We start from the raw sequence: 6,397 nt of genomic DNA on the forward strand, positions 1-6,397 counted from the left end.
ATTTAATCTTCATTAAATAATTGTCTCATCAACACATTGACTAACTGTTTAGTCATATTAGGCATCAATGTGATCATATTTCTATAACCACATCTCTCAAACACATCCTATAGGTGTGACCTTTAGGGACCAGTTGATCACCGCCATCTGTATGATAATAACGTCAAACTTTCTAGCAAGCCAACCATTATTAGGTAACCGTTAATCAACTGATTAAATATACGAAGTATACCCTTGTGAACCTGTAAGAGATTTACAAATGTTATCACACTAATTTGTGGAGGACACAAGCTCCAACACATTTAACCGGCAATTTCATTGCCAAATCCGCATTTATACAACTAGTTTAGAGAAGTCAACTTGGGGGGATGCCTAGTGAAGACCCTCATTCTTATATGGAGACTTTTTGTGACTATTGTGATGCGATTTCTCAAACCGGAGTTACTCAAGACCAAATCCGATGGGTCTTATTTCTTTTGCTTTGATTGGTACCGCGAAACAATGGTTGAAAAGCCTAGACAAGGCTACTCTTGGTATTGATTCTTGGAAGAAATTAGCACTTGCTTTCTACAAGAAATTCTATCCTTCGGAAAAGACTAAAATGTTGAGAGCCCAAATCATCGGGTTCAAACAAATGGATGAAGAATCGTTGTATGAAGCATGGGAGAGATTCAAGGACACTTGTCGATCTTGTCCACACCATGGACTTAGTGAGTGGTTCCTTGTGCCATAATTTTGGAATGGTCTATATGAAGACTCCCGAAACATTCTCAATAAGGGATCCAATGGCATGTTTACCGAAGTTGATGACAATCAAACATGTAACAAAATTGAAGAAATGGCGGTTCATAACTCGCAATATAGTAGGCCTCGGAAGGCTACTTGAGGAGGAAAGCATGAGGTAGATTCCATTACTCAATTGGGTGCTCAACTAAGTGCTCATATTGACACCATTAATTTAAAGTTTGAGAAGGCCATGGGTAAACTTGAAGAGGCATCCAAATCACCCAAGCAACATGTTAATGCTATGGTGGCATCATCCTCAATTCCAAGTGGAGTATGTGAGAGTTGTAGAACTTTGGGACATGACCAAAGTGAATGTAGGGGAACAAGTGAATGCTTTCCAAGCATACAAGAGTGGCACCCCTTATTCCAACTATTACAATGAGAATACCAAATTTCATCCAAACCTTTCATACAAAAGCCAAAATGTTCAAAACCCTTAACCAACATACACCCCACCTCCAATGAGAAACCAAGCTCAAAGACCCTTTTACAACCAAAGCCAAGGTTATCAAAATCAACCTCCATACAATCAATCCAATGACCAAGGCTTTGATGTTCAAAAAGCGGTCCTCCAAATGCAAAAGAACCAACAAGAATTTTTCACTCAAATGCAAAAAGATAGCCAAGAAAAAGACATCACCATCAATAACATACTCAAATGTCTCAATTAGCATCTTCTAGCTCTCAAAGACAAAAGGGGCAATTACCACCTCAAAGTAATTCCCCAAGACATGAGTCGGTGAGTGCCATCCATTTGAGGAGTGGTACAAGGTATGAAGGGCCAAAGAAGAAAATTGAGGAAGACATTGTGGATGCTAGTGACAAGCAAAGAGTTGTGGAGAACTCTAAGGAAGAAGAACCCACCATTCAAAAAGTTTCAAAGAAGAAGAATGAAGAGAAGGCTAAAGATAAAGAGCCTATTGTGATTAGACTTCCATTCCCAAGTCGTCAAGCTAAGCCTAAGTTTGATAAACAACTTGGAAAGTTCATGGAAATTGTGAAGAACATAGATGTCTCAATCCCATTCACGGAATTGATCAATCATGTTCCGGCCTATGCAAAGTACGTGAAAGACATTCTCACCAAGAAGAAATCCATCCGAAAGCTAGAGACTATCGCTTTCACCAAAGTGAGTAGTGCTATTCTTCAAGGAAGTTCTCCTCCAAAGCTAAAGGATCCGGGAAGTTTCTCTATTCCTCGCACAATTGGCGATACTACAATCAACAAAGCTTTATGTGACCTTGGAGCAAGTGTAAGTATCATGCCATACTCGGTATGAAAGAGGCTATAAATGGGAGAACTGAATTGCACTAATATTACCCTTCAAATGGCGGATTGATGAACAAAGATACCTTTAGGGGTATGAGAGGATGTGCCCGTGAGAATTGGCAAATTCTTCATCCCGGTAGACTTTGTCATTGTAGACATGGAGGAGGATTCCAACATTCCTATCATTCTAGGAAGACCTTTCTTGCGCACCGCGGGAGCGGTGATTGATGTGAAACATGGAGAGCTTACACTTGAAGTGGGGGATGAGACAATCACTTTTAATCTTGACAAGACAATGTGAGTTCCCCGACTACATGAGCCATGTTTCAAGGTTGATCACTATAGCCAAGAAAGTGATAGGAAGAAGTTGTCATCTCAATGCAAAGAACAAGCTATGGGTAAAGAATCACCACCCATATGGAAGAAGAAAATGGATAATCCTCAAAATTCTCCATCCAAAGAGCAAGAAAGTTTCAACAAGAATGAGAGCTTGAATAGCTCACCATCAATCATGACAAGTAATGATGAAGAAGGCCTCATTGGCCATGATAACAAGGAAGAAGAGTTGTTCTCATCAACTCATGATATTATTAGGGAGCAAGTAGATGAAGTTTGTGGTCTATGGGATGATGAATTTAAAGGATTATTCAATCCTTATATTGGTAATGCTATGACCCTAGACCAAGGCTTTGGTGATCATTTTAACTCAAGTCACCACGATGAAGATAACAATGTGCAAAGGTATATTGAAGATCTTTATAATAACAATGAACAAGCCTTCGACTACTTTTACAAGGTGTGAGCAACATCAACAACACCTTGGCTATGCCCCCTTTACATCTCATCTATGAATGAGAGTTTGGTGGAGTCCACCATTTGTAAATATTCTAACCCCTTAACTTGCATCTTATTCTTGTATTGCATTTTTTGTCAATTTTGGATTTACAATTGTACATTTTGATCAAGATTATCATTATGAGAGAAAGTGAGGGAGGTACTCTAATGTTTCATGATGTTTAGTGTTTGGACTAGTGTGGGGATAGCAATTGCCTAGGCTATCCGAGCCTTCATAGTTCACCCACAATGAAGACCAAAGGAATGAAGAAGAAATGACTTCAGATATGAAGATCCCCGCGGGTAGAACTGAACCCATGAGGTATAGGAGTGATCCGAGCGTCCCCATGAGAACCCGCTCATCTTGGAGGAAATCCGCGCGTCCTGGCAGTAAGACGCTCGTCTTGGCAAAGCTGGGAAGGAAATTTTGGTACTGACTATGGATCCGAGCCTCCCATATAGAAGACGCTTGTCTCAGCCCAAAGACGCTCACCTCATTGAAAATACACGTGTCCTGGCTACTTTAAAAAAAAAAAGGATTTCACTCCGACTATGAATACGAGCGTCCCGAGAACAATCCGCTCATCTCAAGCCAGAATCTGCTCGTCTCCCCCAGAAGACGCTCGTCTCAACACGGGTTTCATATTCCAATGCTGACTGAACTATAATCCGAGTGTCCAATGCCGAATCCGCTCGTCTCCTACTGCTGAATTGAAAAAACACGGGATTTTAAACCTCCTTCCCCATTTCATTTCATTCTTTGAAAACACAAACACATATTCAAAATCCTCAATCCCTTCATCCATAAAACTCAATTTCCTCAACCAAATTCACCCAAATCAAACCCAAACTTCCTCAAAACACAATCAAATTACTCCTTTATCAACAAAAAGCCATTCAAACATCAAAATCCTCAAAGTTGAATCGATTTTCTAGGGTTACAAGGCAAATTTCGAAAATCCTAAATCGATTTGGGATTCATTGAAGCTTGAGGATACTAGAAGAATTCAACCAAATCATTTGTTGTTGATACACTCTTAACAAGGAGAAGAAGAATGGCAACAAGCTCTTCAAGCTTCCAAAGCTTTGGTGGTACAACAAGCAAGAGTGGAAATTCAAGAAACTCCTACTCCTATGGTGGAAGCTACTACTCCTATTCCGGTTATTGAGCAATTACAAGAATATCCAGAGGTAACTTTCACATCCGATTCTCATAGGAAAGCTTTTATGTCTCTTGCTAAGAAATCGATTTTGCCCACCAAGTTTATTTGCCAAGATGCTTTAACCAAATTGGGTGTTCTTGAGAGGACCAAGAACTTCTTTGAGTCTATGGGGTTGCTTACATTATCTGATATGCAAGAATTGACTCACCCCTCCCTTACCTTAGAATTTCTAAGTTCATTGAAAATCACTAAGGTAGAGACTCGAAAGAATATTGAATTCCGCCTTGAAAATGTGGATAGAAAGATGTCTTTTGATGAGTTTGGCAAGGTGTTCAGTCTTGATAACGACTCGACTTATGAGAAGAAGCCTTCAAAATATGACCCCGCCCCTTTATGGAAAGCGATCACCGGAAGAAAGTTTGAATCCTTCCATGAGTGTCGTGCCCTTTATGTCCACCATTCGGGCATAAGGGTATGGCATAAGGTTGTGGGAAATACTCTAATTGCTAGGAAGGGGACTAACCATTTCACCGAACTTGATTTCATCTACCTTGAGTCCACCATGAATGTCGACAAGAAGTTCACCAAGAAATACAATGTTCTTCAACTCTTACTCGAAAGGTGGCTCACAATTGACCATGGTAAGGAAGGTGCGGCCTTTATAGTAAATGCGGGATTGGTAACATGGTTGGCCAAGCACTTCAACCGGAATTTCAACAAAGATGAGACTTACAAGCCGGTTAGGGGAGGCCACCTTATTGATCTAGCTACTATAATTAACAAATTCCATTGGGTCAAGAATGACAACCTTGACAAAAAAATTGAGTGGCTCACCAAAGATGCCACGTCCTTCATTCTACCAAACAAGATTTTCCGACTCAATGTCCGAAGCCCGAACTATCTTCTTCCACTCTCCGATGAAGCCGAGTTGATAATGCAACAACATAGGGAAACCATTGCTGAGCCCTCCTCCTCTATTGTGACTTCACCCTACCCGTTTACCTACCACGAATTCCGACCTGAAGATGTTGAGGTAGGTAACGATTACTTGACTCAATTAATGCAACACATGCAAAAGCAAGCCTATGAAGACCGAGTCAATGCCTATAGAGCTCAATATCCGCCCCTCCTACACCTAGCTAGGCAATGACTCCTTGACCCATCATGCCCTTTGCCTAGTTGGGCGGATAGGAAAGTATTCTTTCCTAATGCTCCTAACATGGGTGGTGAGGAGATTATTGTTGAGAGTGATAAAGAAGAAGAAGAGGAAGAAGGGGAAGAAGAGGATCAAAGTTCAAGTGATGATGGTGAAGCCTCCGAGTCTATGGAGGTAGATGATGATGATGATGCTAGTGAGGAAGATGATGATGATGACGATGTAAGTGATGTCGCTATGAGCGACGATTGAGGATTAGCAAGCTTTTTGGAGGATCCATTGTGAGTTTCCTACACCTCCTTTAGCTTTGTTCATTTCTTTTGTTTTCAAATATTTCTATCTTGATCAATTATTTAAGTCCTAGCAACACTTAAAGGACTCCCACCTCGGTCCCATTGAGGTGTCTTTCATTGTTCCCACCTTGAAAAATCCAAAATGATAAATTTAGTTTCATGCATAGCATTCTTGTGCATGAACTTTCCCATTTTTTGACATTAACAATAGCGTCTCATTTGGTTTGGGGAAGTTGAAGCACAAGCATTGGGAGTTAATCTAAATTATGCTCTCCAACCAAACAAAAATTCATGCATCATATAGTATAGTGTAGTTTGCATTCACTTGTTTATATGACATGTAGTTTGCATTTAGTATAGAAATCATGCATTCACATATTAGCTTGTATAATTCCCTATCGTATTTGTCATTGAGGACAATGCCCATACTAGTGTGGGGATGGGAAATTCTAACAATAATGATAAAAATTGAAAATTTTTAAAAAATACAAAAACATGTCTTTTTATTTCATAATCATAAAAACCATAAAAATTTGAAAAATTGAAAAACCCAAAAACATGTTCATTCCTTTTAGTGTAGAATTGTATATATTTTATATATTGTGCTTGATTGTTTGTCCTTTTTCACATTGATCGACTACGCCACATCCAAGACATGAGGATATTGAAGACTGCATGGTATGATCTTCCCAATCTCCTTTTTCCTCTTTATGTTAATGACTATGTGGCTTTATTTTGATTGATGCGGTATAAACAATGTGATTATAGGATTGCATTTAGATTATATGGCATACTAGTTGGTAGAAGCATATGCATTAGATTGTATAAATCTTAGTTGCATCATGGCATATAGTTGCACTTAGGAAATTTTTTGTGAAAACATCTATTTGGGAAGC

General features: G+C 39.5%; 1 non-coding gene across 1 annotated transcript; it reads right to left on the bottom strand.

Annotated features, from left to right (window-relative positions):
- Positions 1-601: 601 nt before the first annotated feature.
- Positions 602-708, bottom strand: LOC141609752 (small nucleolar RNA R71). The gene has a single exon (XR_012527666.1). It is a non-coding gene; the product is annotated as a small nucleolar RNA R71 (small nucleolar RNA).
- Between the last annotated feature and the right edge of the window lie 5,689 nt (positions 709-6,397).

This window comes from Silene latifolia, chromosome 10 (genome assembly GCF_048544455.1).
Source record: "Silene latifolia isolate original U9 population chromosome 10, ASM4854445v1, whole genome shotgun sequence".
Classification (NCBI taxonomy): Eukaryota; Viridiplantae; Streptophyta; class Magnoliopsida; order Caryophyllales; family Caryophyllaceae; genus Silene; species Silene latifolia.